A 13,683-nucleotide genomic window follows, 5' to 3' on the forward strand; every position below is an offset into this window, starting at 1 on the left:
TACCCATGCAGGCACTCTGCCATACCCAAAATGAAATTCAAATTTATGCAAATATTTCCTTACATCCATTCTTTCATCAAGCATGTATTAGTTTCTCTGCTGGGGCACTTGCTTGAGATAAAGAGATAACTAAGATGGGGTTTTATGGGTAAGATGAAGAACTTCAACATTATTATTTCTGGCACACTTCCATAGGCCTTAATTCTCAGCTTTGATCACAAGATATTTCTAGTAGTGGGGTCCTTCTGAGACTCTATCGCTCCTTAATAATCAGGGAGAAGTAAGTATAACAGGGATACTACTCCTTAAATATCCCTAAGGGTAGCTGAATAATGGAACTCAAAGATACCAGGTCCTGATACCTGGAACCTGAATGTTACCTTTTATAGCAAAAGCTTTATAGATGTGATTAAGGTAAGTAGTTTAAGATGAGGAGATTATCTTGGATTATCCCAGTGGGCCCTCACTGTAATCATAAGTGTCCTCCTAAGAAGGAGACAGAGGGAGACCTGGAGACCCATTAGAAGAGGAGAAGGCAATGTAATCATTGCAGTAGAGATTGGGGTGATGTACCATAGAAAGCTGGCAACTCTCAGATACTGGAAGAGGCAAGGAACCCATTCTCCCCTAAAACCCAGATTTTGGACAAGTGAAACAAATTTCATACTATGAGAAAATATATTTCTGTTGTTTTAAGCCATCCAGCTTGTGTTAACTTGTTACAACAGCCATGGGAAACCAATACACAATACTTTGCTGCTTTAGTGACCCAGGACAGGTATGAAATACACAAAATATGAAACTGAGTTTCAGAAAAATAAATTGACTTGCCCGGGATCAAACAGTTACAAACAGTAGTGGAGGTGAGATTAAAACATGGTTCTAACTCTGAGATTCACAAATTACTTTATAGTTTATAACCACCTTGACTTAATAGTCTTTTAAAATTTTTCGAGGGAACCCAGAGCAGATCTTATTCCTTTCTCTTCTCTTCTCTTCTCTTCTCTTCTCTTCTCTTCTCTTCTCTTCTCTTCTCTTCTCTCTCTTCTCTTCTCTTCTCTTCTTTCCTTCTTTCTTTCTCTTTCTTTCTTTCTTTCTTTCTTTCTTTCTTTCTTTCTTTCTTTCTTTCTTTCTTTCTTTCTTTCTTTCTCATACAAATAAAGAACCTGAGGTTTTGCAAGATAAAAAGACATGCCTTAAGTCACGGCAGAGGAGCTGAGATTAGAGCCCATGTTGGGTCTTTGAATTGTCCTTGTAGCCACACCCCCCCGGCCTGTGTTGGATTCAAATACTGGGTGAGGGGATCTTGTCATAAGCTTCCTGCCAGCCTGCCTGCAGGCACCCCCAGCTTATCAGTCTGACCTTTGGTTTTCCATGGCAAACCCCTGTGCTGAGGAAGCTGCCAACAGGCAGCCAAGGCTTTGTATTGTCCTTATTTAGAATTGCTTTCACTTAAACTAGCCCTGCTCTTGCAAAACATGTTTATTCTGGTTTCCTCTCCCTCCTGGCTGCCTGACCAGTGTGGGCCCAGAGTGCAGATGCTCGAGTGCTTAGAACTGGACCGAGCAGGGCATAGAGAAAAACACGAAGCCCCAGGGAAAGGACACAGGAGGGCATGGTTCCCTTTTCCAGGTTGTGTGCCAGACAGATGGACACCCTCTCTTGAGGGTATTGCTGTGAGCCCCCAGGGAGAAAATGGACATTCAAAACACACCTCTGCTGAGATTGCCTTCAACTTAAAATCCCAACCATTTGAGAGTAACAATACTAATGAGGATGACAGTTTTAATAATATAGCAACTTCTTTTTCTTAAATACTATAAACCAGGCACACTGTTAAATCTCTTATGTAGTTTATTTCATTTAAGCCTCAGGATAACCACATTAGCTAGGTTATATCTAATAACCTTACTTTATAGATGGGGAAACTGAGACATATTTGGGTCATATGGCTAGCAGGCTATAGGAACTGAGATTTGAAGCCAGGTCTGTCTGGTCTAGAGTGTGCTCTCTTACACAACACTCTTCTGTAGGGACTCCCCGGTCCAGCCCCTTTGTTAGACCAGAGAGGAATTCAGAGAGCACAATGACTTGTCCAAGGCCACACAGTGACTTCTTGGAAGAGCTAATTTCCCAGGATTCTGGGACAGTGTTTTTTCCAATAGCTTACCCCAATATAAGCTGCAATTTAAGAAGGAAGAAAAAGCAGCTGGAGATTTCTCACTGTAATTTGAAAGGCTTATTCTTCCTTTCCCTCATCCCACTGAATCCCATTTTGTTATTGTCTTTGGGGCCAGTACATTTTTTCCATGGGCATCTCTGGGTAGAAGCTGGCAGTGAGAGGAGAGAGGAAGCCTGGAAGTTAAAGGAAGGTGTGTTTGCCAAGTTCCTTACAATAAGTCTACCTGGAGAACATTCTATGAAACACGTCTTCTAGAGTCATCTCACAGAGTTTGGAGAGTATGCCCATTACACAGGTGAGTAAATTGAAGTTCAGAGGCAACATGTCATTTGTCCATAGCAAGCAGCTGGTTAAGAGATAGCCCTGACTGCTCGGTGGCAGTACACATGAGTACGGTAAACAATCTGGGTGTTTCCCAGGCCACAGAGCTCCTCGCTCAACCAGCATCCACTTTTTTTTTTTTTTTAAATCATTCGGAAATGAGAACGTGTTTTAAAAAAATTCTTATCTTCCTCTGTAAAGGGAAAAAGAAGGGAAAAGTAAGGCTCCCAAGTGAATTTTCTTCATAGTAGGGGAGAGGGCGATAGCTGGAGAGCCCTGAGAACTTGACCCTTTATTCAAAGCTTATTCAACAAATGATAAGTGAATGTTGATTCTGGGAAAGCCCTGTGCTTGGTACTGGGGACTTGGAATCTGGGATTTGGACTACAGACAAGTAGACAGACAATAAAAGCACATAGCCGGAACCCCCAAATCAGGATTGGGACAGAGAGGCACTGGGGCTATTTGTGGGTCGTCTGTACTCCCTTCCACTCCTGTTCAGCCTACACTGGGCTACTTTTAAGTCCCTGAACATGCCGTCCTATTTCTCCATCCTGATTTCACTCATGCTGTTTTTCTGCCCTTCTGTACCTCACAAGCCTCTATGCTCTTTTATTACCTCTATGGAAAATGGTCCTGCAACCGTCTGCTACTTTGTGTACCTCTCCCTTTGAGTTCCTTCAAAGCAGGGATTGTCTTTTGCCATTGTGTTTCCTCTGCCTGTTTGAAAACAGTAGATCAAATTTATAGCATGTAATAACCATGAATAAAAACAGTAAAGCTGGGTTTATGAATAGAAACATCGGGTATCACACTCGGCCCTCAATTACTTGTGCACATTGTTTTGGTTGTTTGGTTTGGAAAATCGTGACTTACCGAGGTGAGCAGTCATAAGATACAGTTTTTAAAGAGTGAACTTTGCAATCTCAGGGGAGTGGAGTTCACAGAGGGGGCAGGGAGTTCTCATTCAGAAAATGGCAAAAAGGTGATTTGACCTGGCAGCACATGAAATCATTAGATGGTGATCTTGCAATCAAAGAAAAGGAAAGGTAAGTATAGATTGTTTTTCATATTGAAGAGACTGATGATGTTTCAGACAATAACTGGAGTGCCGAAAGCAAAGAGGGGGTCTCTAGACAGGTGCTAGGGAAGGCTTCTCTGAAGAGGTGGCATTTGAGGAAATAACCGAACAGTGAGGAGGAGCCAGGTATGCAAAGGGCTGAAGGAAGACCTTTCTGGCCAGGTAAGAGTAAGTGCCAGGGCCCCAGAACAGGAGGAAGCTTCGGATTCGCTCTGCACCTTTGCTTTAGGCAACCATGCCAGGGTCTTCAGATCAACCTAGATATCCTCTCAGTGGCCTCTTATAGATGACTGACCTCTTTTCTCAAACATGGTGTCACTTGAACGACCTTGGGAGGCACTGGGCAGATTTTACAGCTGAGGAGTAGGACGGGCACGTGACAGTCCCACACAGCTGGTTATTGACAGGCCATAATGAGGTCCCCACAACACTCTGGTTTCAAGGCAAGAGTCCTAACCACAATATCACACCACTCTACAGCCAGAAGGTAGAGTCGTTCCTAAAGCCAAACCTTCTTCCACCGGAAACCAGGGACTCAGTGCCAGGCAGGATTTATGACCCAGTAACTGAGGACAGAAATAATTGGTCACATTAATGCCTGGCAATCCCAGGCTGGGCTGCACTCTCGGTGGGGGGTGGTGGTGGTGGGGGGAGGCAGGAGTGCCTGAAACAGTGGAGCCAAGTTTACTTCTGTCAGCCCAGGTGCTCTGCTGTGGCCAACATAGCCCTAATGAGCTCTGCATATTCAGGACCCAAATAATTGATGGCCCAATTTAAATTGTGCAGAGGCCACATTTCTTTCCAGACTCTGAAGGAAAAACACCAGTGAGGAAGAATGAAGAACCGCCTGTTCTAAGTTATTTTCCTTCTGTGGTCATTCAATCCCCAGGAAGACCACATCTACCCCATCAAGAGCCTGCAGAAAGAAGGCAATTATCTAGAGAAGCCAAGCAAAAAGGAAAGAACAAAATAAAATTCCTGCACAGGGAAGAGGTCTCAGGCTTCACACAGTGACCTGCAGATAGCCTTCAACATACCCTGCTTCTCGCAAAAGTTTAAGTTAAGGCCTTGGGCTCTGGGGTCAGATGGATCTGGATTTGAAAACTAATTCAACGACATATTACACGTGTGATCTAAGCAAGCCTTAACTTCTCTGTGCCTCAGTCTACTCAGTTGCTAAATGGAGATTAAGAGCATGGACATTGGGGCATCAGACTTGGATTTCAAACCCAGCTCTGCCACTGACTATGTTATTAAGGACAAGTGACAATCTCCCCCAACTCCCCTGCCCCACATTAGTTTCTTATCTTGGAAGAGGAGGTAGTTAAATTGTTGCCTTGGAGGACTGTTCAGGAGAACTGACTGAGAAAGACGTAAAATGTGTGTGCATAGTACTCAGGAAAATCATGGTTAACTTGTTACCACTGGTTAAACTCTAGACTTAGATGTTCTCAAAATGTGTGTTTCCTGGACTGGCAGCATTAGCTTCCCCTGGGGACTTCTTAGAAATGCAAATGAAAGGGCCCCACCCTAGACCCACTGAATCAGAAACTTTTGGGGGTGGCTCAGGACTCTGTTTTAACAAGCCCTCTGCAAGGTACTAGTGCATGCCAAAGTTTGAGAGTCTCTACTCTAGGTGATCCAGAATGCACCTGAGACACGTCAGGTTGTCTGCAGCTGTCTCAGGCTCCTGTGTGCCTTGATGCCATAATCTTCAAAATGAGCTCCCTGCTGGCTCCTTTCTGTCCCCAAACAGGAAAGAAATGCCTAATTACTCAAGATTTTAAGAAGGGCCCCTCAACACTAGGTAACATTTTCCACATGCTTACCATATTCTACATTCTGACAATACTTTCACATGGATTATTGTAATTTGTCTCTTCAATAATCCTCTATGGTAGAAATTATTGATTTGCTGATAAACCAAAACTCTGTGAGATGAAGTACATTACCCAAAGGTTTATGATGAGTGATGAAGCCAGGAGTCAAACTCCAGTAGTCCATTGCTAGAATGGGAATCAATCAGTTCAACGTGGTTCTACACTGTAGAACATGGAACCGTGAATGTGGCTTAACAGAAAGAAGACTTTTGGCAATCGTCTGAATTGTTCAGAAGTGTCTTACCTTAAAAAGTAGTGAGCTCCCTGTCACTGTGGATGTGTGAACATAAGCTGGGTAAATATCTGTATAAATGCCTTGATGTTTGTAAAGAGACTGGAGCTATTTCACTTGGATAGGAAGGAGACTGAAGGGAGCTCCCTGGTTTGGAGAAGAGAGAATCCACTTTCTTGTGGCTCCAAGGACCGTATCAAGATCCTCTCTGATCCTTGTGGCTAGAAGGTATCTCTCTTTCCTCTACACTCTCCTGTCATGTTATATTGATACTGCTCTTGTAACACTGTGCCCTGTCCTATTGCACTATAGCTCTTTATGGGTGGCTATGTTTCTTCTGTTAGGGAAGAAGCCAGATATATGTTCATTGAGGCTGATGGACCTGTGGGATCATGAACAATAATCTTGACCTCTTTGAGTCGAGATTCCTTGTTATGTAAAGGGGTCAGTAGGGATTCCTTACTGAAGCTAGAAGGATTCAAAGGGCCAGAAGAATGGTGCATCATACCCTGTACTCGTCTCCAGTCCCCCTACAGATTGTAACATGTCTTCAGGTACAATTCATTTGGGATTCATTTAGATACCATTTCTACTGCTCTTTGTAACCCATGCCTTTCCAGCTGAAATATAGATATTCAATATGTGGTACATAGTAGGCACTTATACATTTATTTAAAAATGAAAGAGAAAGAAACAAAAGAGAAAGCAAGAGACAGAGAGAGAAAGAGATAAAGGAAGAGAAAGCAAAAGAAGAAAAAGAAGAAAGAAAGAAAGAAAGAAAGAAAGAAAGAAAGAAAGAAAGAAAGAAAAAGAAAGAGAAAGGAAAGAAAGAGAAAGAAAGTAAGGGAGAGAAAAATTTAACAAATAAATGCTCTCCCTCATTTGTGGCCCTTCACCTGGTAGGCATTCTACCTGTGTGGACGTTTTTCTCGGGCACACCCTGGTGTGTGTGTGTGTATGCACTTAACAGAACAATCCACAACAGGCTGTCCTATGAAGGAGACCTATGGGAGCAGAGAGGAAACAGGAAAGAAAGACTTGAAACAATCTCTCTATAGGCAACTAATTGCAGTTTTGTGGTTATTTGGGGCAGTTGTTTACTGTGGGAAGAAGCTGGCCTCTGGGATAACAAGCCTCGTGCATACTGATCTCCATCTTGAACCCCTTTGATAGGAGTAGAATGTTTCAGAGGCAGATTCTAGGAGACTTAAAAGCAGGTCTGGTTTTCAACACAGCGCATATTGAACTTTCTCCACTGTGGGAGGCAGGCCAAGTAGTGGTTTTTGAAGCTTTTAAAGGCTCACTGGCCCTTCAAAAAAAAATGGCTGTTGTGGACATATGGTTTTAGAAGCTTTTTAAAAAGCCTTGTGGGCTTATTTTTAGAGCAAACCTTAACCTTGTAAAACTTCTTAAAGCAGCTATGGAGGGCCCAATCACTCAAAGCCTCCTTCGAACCCTGGGCAGCTGCTCCCTGAGATTTCCAACATAGGCTTTCCTTGTGCTTGATGTGAGTAACAGGCTGCCAGCCGTGCCTCGGTTAGCCTGCCCCTTGAGAGGGTGTGTCCTAGGAAATGGAAGACCCAAGACTTGGGCCACAGGTGAGTCACCCAAGGAGGCAGAGTTTACTTGCCAGTGAGTGGACCCAAGAATCACAGACACACAATCTTGAAGACTCTCCTGAAGGTAAGGACCTTAAAAGTCACACAGTCAACCCCAATCTGATGCTAGAACCTCCCTTGAAACACACAAAGAGATGGTTCCACTTCTGCTTGCACATCTCCAGCTATGAGAAAATCATTGACCAGGCATTCATTCATTCAACACATTTGTGATTAAGTACACATTATGTGCTTAGTGTGGTGCAAAGTGCTGAGGATTTATCAGTGAATAAAAAAATCATATGCAGTCTCAATGTAATTGAATATTACTGGGAAAGACACACATGGATCAGATGATCACATCAATATATAATTGCAAATAAAAAGACCTTATTTAAAAATTCAAGGATTTGTAAAAGCTTATGATTGGACCCTCTGTGGTCAGAGATATGGGGGAAGATTTGATGAAGAGGTGACCTTTGAACCATGATCTGAAGGATGAGTGAATATTGGCAAGACAACAGAAGGTTAGGAGAGGGCTCAGAAGGGTGAGGGAACACCTCTGCAGAGGCTTTCAGGCAGGAGGAAGCATTGTATTTTAGTGGAAATGGAAGCCTAGGTCCATAACATCAAAGGGAAAGACCTAGTTTGAGGCTGGGGACATGCAATGTGTAGGCCATGCATGGCCTTGCTGCCTTGTTGAGGATTTTGAAGCCCCTGGCTCCTTTAAAGCAGATGCTAGGCAAGTCATAGGAGAAGCTGCAAATTCATTCTCAGGTTGCTAAGTGTAGTAGTCTTAAAGCATGTCCATAATTCTCCTCCCTTCAAAAGTCAAAGCCTAAATTCTCTCCTTTGAATGCAGATCTTAGTCTAACTGGAAAAAATGTGGTAGAAGTGATTCTTTGGGACCTCAGAGGCTAGGATAGCTTCTCTGGCACTCTTTCTCTTGGGTTTCTTTTTTTGGGGGAAGTTAGTCACCATGCTCTGAGGACATTCAAACCAGAGGAGAGGCCTACATGAAGAGGAACCAAGGCTTTGCTTTCTACAACCAGCACCAGATTGTCAATAATCTCAACTAGAAGTGGATCCTCCAGCCCCGGTTGAACCCGCAGATAACTGTAGTCTCAGCTGATATCTTGACTGTAAGTTCATGAGAAACCCTGGACCAGAACTACCCAGCTAAGCTGTTTTTGAATTCCTGACTCAACAGAAAGTGAGAGACAATAAAGGCTTATTGTTACTTCACATGATTGACTTTTGGTAATTTGGTAAGTGGAATAGGTATCTGTTTCAGTGAGGCACCTCAAGGTAGGAGGAGGAAAGCAAGGACTTTGGGGTGAGAGACTTGGATTTGAAATCTGATGCTTCAACTTCCTGGTTGTTGGACTGAAGGCATGTTGCTTTATCTCTTGGAGCTCCCATTTTCCATCTGTAATGTGAGATGATGCCCACGGGACCCCCAGTAAGTAGTACTATGTAGCCATTCTCAGTTTCCTTGCCTTTCCCCACTTCACATTCAATTAAGACATGCTGTTCTTAAGGTTGAAAACATAATAAAGGCTGCAGAATGTGGGTATCTTGACTCCCCTGGAAAGAGAGGGCTTGAAAAGTGTCTGAGGCTGCCTCAAGCCCTGTTTCATTCATTCAGGCTACATATCTTCAAGTCTATTCCCCACTGGGTCTTATGAATTTTAAGAAGCATCTCTTGCCATATAAACAGAACTGCCTTTTATTTATTTGAACGTTACCTCTTCATAGTTGCATGTCTTATTTTCTTCATTTGCATTTCAGTAAGGAAATAGATCTATGATGAGTTTCCTAATGAAAGAGATTTATCAAATCAGTTATTATGTATCATATACATAGTGAAGACATTTTTAGTTAATTCTCTAAACACAACCATGAGGTATCCATCATTTGTGCCATTTTGCAGATGAGGAAACGGGTATAAAAGCCAGAGATATTACTTTGCACCAAATATTATGTGATCTTCACTAGTTATTCAACTTCTCTTTTATTTTAGTTTTCTCAGCTGCAAAATGGGGGTAGGAACAGAACCTATGCAAAACCAGGTTGACGTGAAGATTAAAGGAATTAGTATGTATAAAATACTTAGAAAAAGTTCTGATACATTTGCATATATTCTTATACAGTTCTTATCATTATTTTTCTTATTTTTAAATCAGTGGTTCAAAAAAGTCAAAACAAAACTTCTGTCTAAACAAACCATTTTGCTTGATCCATGTTATCTCTCTCCTAAAATAATAGTCATTCCCATTTTTATGATATTTTTAAAATATCCATTTGGTTCTTCCAACAATTCAGTGACTCAGCATCACTATCTTGATTTTTCAGCCAAATCAAACTCAAAATGGTGAATGGGAATGGCTCAAAGTAGCTTTGGTAGCAACAGAAGCCAAATGGAGATAGCTTCAGGTAAAGAGACAAATTCATCATAAGATGCAGGGATGATTCAGGGAAACAAGCTCATGAGTAAGCCATGGGGAAAGTCTCCAGAAATGACAGAAACTGGGAAGAGGAGGGCTGCAGGAAACTTGGAGAATGGTGTTTCTCCTTCTTTCCCCTTTTCTCTACTTGGCTGATGGACCAGCCTAGTCTTTTTTCTCTGAGCCTGGCTTTCTCAGCTGCTCAGTGCAAATGGTTGGTGCATGGCAGACTCGAACAGCTTTCAAGCCCCCAAGTTATCATGCCAACCATAGGAGAGATTGACCTTCTGCTTCTCCCTGTTTGGAGTCCTCATTACTACAGATGGGAGCCTGATTGAAACAACTTTGAGTCAGGGCCTTTCTCCAGTCTGGTCAAATGTGGCTAAGGAGTGGGGTCACAATGTACAGAATGGGGCCAGTTGCTCCTGGCCACTCACTTCTGTAGATTGCTGTGGGAAGGTCATGAGTAGGTGAAAAATACTCCAGAAGGAGCCCAGAACATGAAGTGAGTTTCCTGCCATTTTACATACTGGAATGACTGAGGCAGGATTCCCCTCCAGATCTTCCTTTCCTTGTGAGGCCAACAGTATTCCAAAAGGCTTCAGCTACATCCCTTTAGGAGACCAGCAGCTCCTGATATTCAGGTTGAGGAAGGTTCAGGCATGGTTCTAATTGGCCTCAACCCAGCTTCAGAACTTTTTTTATCTTGCAAACTGAAACTTAGGACTTTTTTTTTTTTTAAGATTATTTATTTATTTATTCATGAGAGAGGCAGAGACATAGGTCGAGGGAGAAGCAGGCTCCCTGCAGGGGGCCTGACATGGGGCTCCATCTCAGGACCCTGGAATCACGACCTGAGCCAAAGGCAGACCTTCAACCACTGAGCCACCCAGGTGCCCCAGAACTTAGGACTCTTTAAACAACTCCTCTCCCTTCTCCTCCTCCCCCAGCCTCTGGCAACCACTGGTCTACTTTCTGTCTCCGTGAATATGACTACTCTGGATATTTCATATAAATAGAATCATATAATATATATCTTTTGTTGACTGGCTTATTTCATTAGCATAGAGTCCTCAAGGTTCTTCCATGTAGTAGCAGTATCAGGATGTCTTTCCTTTTTTATGGGCAGGCCAACATCTCATCCTATGCATGTACCACATGTTGTTTATCCAATCATCTGTTCATGGCCCCTTGGGCTGCTTCCAGCTATTTGGCATTGTGAATGGTCCTGCTATGAACATGGGTGCAAGGAGTTGTCTTTTTGTGATATATAGGACAGACGGAGGATCCTGAGAACCTAATGTGAAGATAACAGAAAGATTATCCTTCCTGCTCCATATTAGAAAATGAAGGGAGTTTTGCTTCTGATAGAAAGGGGGAGAGAAGAGAGGAAAGGCACCAAGGAGGACAGGCAGGAAGAGGTGACCCAGGGTCATGGAGTGGACTAGAAAACACCTGGGGTGAGGGGCAAGGGAAGAACTACTGCTGTGTGGTCTATCATTCAGTATAAAGTGGTTTCAGTGGTTGTTTTGTCCCATCTCCCCTACTCAGCAAATTTTGGGAACATTTCCTACACACACATACACAAATGCTCTGTGTGAGTTGCTTTTTGGTATAAACTGAAGAAGGAATTAAGTCTCCCATCTGGTCTGATGTGAAACAGACAGAGACAGGGAGCAAAGGAGGGCAAAATCAGCTCTAAACTGTCCTGTGCAGCAGAAGCAGATGTTCCAGGGATGCCCCTGAGAGGGTGAGATCCCTGGGATTAACAGACAAATTCGGAAGAGATTTGGACTGCCACGGAACATACTTAGGGCTGTTGAGGCAATCAAATCTAGAGCAGCGCTTCTAAGCTTTAGTGTGCCTGAGAATTGCTTGAGGGACTTGATAAGACGTAGATTTTGATTCACTCTGGAGTGGGGCCTAGGTTTCTGCATTTCAGACAAGCTCAAGCTCCTCCTGGCTGACGGTGATGCTGGTGGTCTGTGGACCACACTCTGAATCAGAGAGTTCCAGATCTCAAAGGGATGGAAAATTCTGAATAGTGTCATAGTGTCTATCTCTCTCTCTTTCTCTCCATCTCTGTCTCTGTCTCTGTCTCTGTCTCTCTCTCTCTCTTATACATACATCATCTCTTGGTGTTCCTGGGGAGATATGGCTCTCCTGTCCTCTGTTGGGGTGAGGCTGTGACAGAGGAAGCCATGAAGGAGCTACTGCTCTCTTATTAGGTCTTCATCTCAGTCCTTGGTCTGTCCCTGCCCAGGCAGTGTGGAGGTCATGCCAGGGAACGCTCAGTGGTCCATTCTGCATGCTTTGGCCAGGGTATTAGAACAACTATTTTCAGGGGGGAAACCAAAGGCTCTTTCTCCATGGTTGGCTTCAGAACTCCCTCTCTCAGAAAGATGGAGAGAGGCGAAGGAAAAAAAAAAGTTTTAAGTGGTATTTTTCTTGAGAAAGGTTGTTCTGGGGAGCCAAGCATTAATTGAGTACTTGATTGTGAGAGGGTTGTGTGGTAAACTCCCTTGTTTTCCACAGATGTTGAAGGACTCTGAGCCAGAGTTTAGGAAAAATGTTTTCCCACATATCCACCCCTGCCCCAGAGGCTGTGATGAAGTTGGCAAAGGACACTCAGGTCAAGTGGGGCTTCAGCAACCTCACAGAAACATGAGAATTCACAGAATCTGAGGGGGAAACAGTGGCAAGAGAAGAAGAGAGGAAGAGAGGGAAAGCCCAGGAAATAGAGTACCCCACTCCTACCCTGGCAGAGACCCGTGTCAGGAACTTCGGTTACCAGAGGTGATGAAGGAAACTCCACTGCTTTCTCATCTAGGCAGGTGCTTCTTTTGTTGGGGGGTGCTTCCTGCCTGAGAGGTAGTCCAGCTCATTCAGGAGCACTCAGTCCTCAGGTAGTGTCCTCACTCTGAGCTGAAATCTGGCTTTCTGAAACAGCCATGCTCAGGACTTTTGTGCTGATGCTGCCCTCCAAAGCCACAGCGAGTGAGACACTACCACACCTCTGCAGTGCATCCCGCAGTTAAAGCACATCCCAGCACATCCATGAGTCCATCTGATCTTCAGAGCTGCCTGAAAGGAAGGAAGGGGGCAATTTTTCTTCCAGAGTTTCAGATAAGCAAATGGAATCATTGCTTGAGGTGGAGGTTGAGAGCATAGGTTCTAGAGTCTGACTACCTGGGTTTATAGCCTGGCCCCTCATAACTGTGTGTCTTTGGACAAACCCTTGACCACTCTTTTCCTGGGGTTCCTCTTCTATAAATTGGTCATAATGATATTACATACTGGAGAGGGTTGTGGTAAGGACTAAATAAAAGTAAAGTGCTCTACCTTTGGTTTATAGAAACTTCTCTTCTGCTACTGAGGGGGGAGAGGAAAAAAAGATGGAAGTCAAGTGATTTGCCCAAGGCTAGAAAATGGTGGCACCAGATATAGAACTCAGATATCCTGATGCTAACTCCAATACTTTTTCCATTACAGTCAACACTTTGCATTCTTAAGCCCATCAGAGAGAGAAATTCTCCAGTGATCCTCACATTGGCAGGGCCTGTGCCTGCACTGAGCTGTGTGCACAATAGGAAGAGAAATAGTTCTAGAGAGTTTTGCCTGCACAGGATAGTTGATAGCTTCTTTTGACCTCCCTTGTTTGTTCTCTCTTGTCTGTTCCATATTAACCAAGATGGGAAATTTAATCACTTCCTCAATTTCCACCAAAAAAAAAAAAAAAAAGTCTCATCTGATCTTCCCAATACTTTGAGTTGGTCACTGGTGGTCTTAGTTATGTAGCTGACAAAACTCAGAGAAGTTAAGTAACTTGCCTGGAGGTCATCCATCCATTCAGTAGGGACTCAGTGAGTTCCTTCCCCTATACCTCTCTGCCTCCAAACTCACAGGCAGAAGCTAACACCCTGGGGGCCTTAATCAGATTCT

At 43.5% G+C, this 13,683-nt stretch overlaps 1 long non-coding RNA gene across 3 annotated transcripts; it reads right to left on the bottom strand.

Annotated features, from left to right (window-relative positions):
• Window positions 1-1,085: 1,085 nt before the first annotated feature.
• On the bottom strand, window positions 1,086-13,659 carry LOC118354865 (uncharacterized). 3 transcript variants are annotated; one of them, XR_007410832.1, is made up of 4 exons: window positions 13,568-13,659; window positions 12,499-12,821; window positions 9,043-9,112; window positions 1,086-2,355 (listed from the first exon to the last, which is right to left on the bottom strand). It is a non-coding gene; the product is annotated as an uncharacterized LOC118354865 (long non-coding RNA). The 3 variants fall into 3 exon arrangements; XR_007410831.1 differs by lacking the exon at window positions 1,086-2,355 and having other exon boundaries at window positions 8,516-9,112; window positions 12,533-12,821; XR_007410830.1 differs by lacking the exon at window positions 1,086-2,355 and having other exon boundaries at window positions 8,516-9,112.
• Between the last annotated feature and the right edge of the window lie 24 nt (window positions 13,660-13,683).

This window comes from Canis lupus, chromosome 5 (genome assembly GCF_003254725.2).
Source record: "Canis lupus dingo isolate Sandy chromosome 5, ASM325472v2, whole genome shotgun sequence".
Lineage (NCBI taxonomy): Eukaryota > Metazoa > Chordata > Mammalia > Carnivora > Canidae > Canis > Canis lupus.